The following is a 1,977-nucleotide window of genomic DNA, read 5'->3' as shown; positions in this document are numbered from 1 at the left end:
AACCCAGACAGCATATTAAAAAGCAGAAACATTACTTTGCCAACAAAGGTCTGTCTAGTCAAAGCTATGGTTTTTCCAGTAGTCATGTATGGATGTGAGAGTTGGACTATAAAGAAAGCTGAGCACTGAAGAATGGATGGTTTTGAACTGTGGTGTTGGAGAAAACTCTTGAGAGGCCTTTGGACTGCAAGGAGATCCAATCAGTCCAACCTAAAGGAAATCAGTCCTGAATATTCATTGGCAGGACTGATGCTGAAGCTGAAACTCCAATACTTTGGTCACCTGATGTGAAGAATGGACTCATTTGAAAAATACCCTGATGTTAGGAAAGATTGAAGGTGGGAAAAGAAAGGGATGACAGAGGATGAGATGGTCGGATGGCATCACCGACTCAATGGACATGAGTTTGAGTAAACTGCAGGAGTTGGTGCTGGATCTGGAGTCCTGGCATGCTGCACTCCATGGAGTCGCAGAGAGGTGGACATGACTGAGCAACTGAACTGAACTGATGATGAGAAAGGCAGTGCTACAAAACTGCAAGCCCCTTGACGCCTTACAGCATCTCAGGGAGATATCTGTACTATAATTCAAAGTGAATGCTATATTTTTATACCTGATAAATCCTTTAATGTAATACATTTGATAAGCCATATGAAAAACCAGACTTCTATTTTAAGCAACCCATTCCCTAGTGTTGACAATCTTTTAAAAAACTGGTTTGGGTATGGGAGACTGATGGCTAAACTATTTACTTTTAATTCCACTAATGTTATTAACTACTATTTGTATTTTGCCTGTTTCACAAGATTATTGTTTCTTGTATCACCAAGTGTATGACTGAGCCTCCAATGAAAATAATGTTGACTAGACTTGAAGCAGTTGATCAGAAGTATAGCTCGATATATGATCAATGATTATAATAGTATAACTCTAGATATGGGAAGATGCAACAAAAGGAATACTTTCCTGGACCATAACTAGAAGACATAGCTAGAAGAGGTCTTTGACTATTAAGACTTAGTCCAGAGATAGCACATTGAGTGGCCTATCAACAAAACCCTTCTTCAGAACTGGGAACGAGCCTTCCCAGCAACACAGGACAAAATGGTCATGAAATGCCCCCCAAAGTCGGATTTACGACCACAAGGGGGGCCGTGTCAATTACAAATTAACACTTACCAAGAGCATCATCAAAGACTGAACAACGAAGGCATTTGCCATCTGCCTCTGGAGCCTGAACCCCATGCTGCTGTAGCTGCTGACCTTCAACAATCCCTGAGGGAGTTTAGGGTGGAGTGAGGCACTCTGTGCTCCCAGGAATCTGGTGGGACAGGTCTTTAGATAGTTGGATGTTTTTAGGAACAGATTTTATGATCTCAATCCTTGCATCTTCTCATATCTAGAGAAGCACTAAATCCCTCCATGGTGACTTCAGATCCTCATGACAAACAAAAAACTTTGGTAAAATGAGTACTTCATGGCATTGAACTCCCCCTTCACCAAAACCTTGTATATTGACTTTCCCCCCTCCCCTGCTGCTTTGGAGCAGTCTCTCAGAGCTATCTGAGATGCTGCCTCCTGCAGTCTCATTTTGCTCCAACTAAAACTTAACTCCGGCTTCCCTGGTGGCTCAGAGGTTAAAGCGTCTGCCTGGAATGCAGGAGACCTGGGTTCGATCCCTGGGTTGGGAAGATCCCCTGGAGAAGGAAATGGCAACCCACTCCAGTACACTTGCCTGGAGAATCCCATTAAGGGAGGAGCCTGGTAGGCTATAGTCCATGGGGTCGCAAGGAGTTGGACACGACCGAGTGACTTCCATTTCACTTTCACTTTCAAAACTTAAACTCACTAAAAAAAAAAAAAAAAGAAAAAAAGAGTGCCTTCAAAAACAGGCTTTAAAAAAATAATATTTATAGAGTCACCTGATACACTTGTTAAATATTTAGGTTCCTAATCCTGCTCCCGACTTTACAGTGA

The 1,977-nt window shown here is 42.2% G+C and overlaps 1 non-coding gene across 1 annotated transcript; it reads left to right on the top strand.

Annotated features, from left to right (window-relative positions):
- The first annotated feature begins 1,619 nt into the window (after positions 1-1,619).
- Positions 1,620-1,691, top strand: TRNAS-GGA. The gene has a single exon. It is a non-coding gene; the product is annotated as a tRNA-Ser (tRNA).
- Positions 1,692-1,977: the final 286 nt, after the last annotated feature.

This window comes from Oryx dammah, unplaced genomic scaffold (genome assembly GCF_014754425.2).
Source record: "Oryx dammah isolate SB20612 unplaced genomic scaffold, SCBI_Odam_1.1 HiC_scaffold_18, whole genome shotgun sequence".
NCBI classification, from domain to species: domain Eukaryota; kingdom Metazoa; phylum Chordata; class Mammalia; order Artiodactyla; family Bovidae; genus Oryx; species Oryx dammah.
This window is presented reverse-complemented; position numbering and strand designations above follow the sequence as displayed.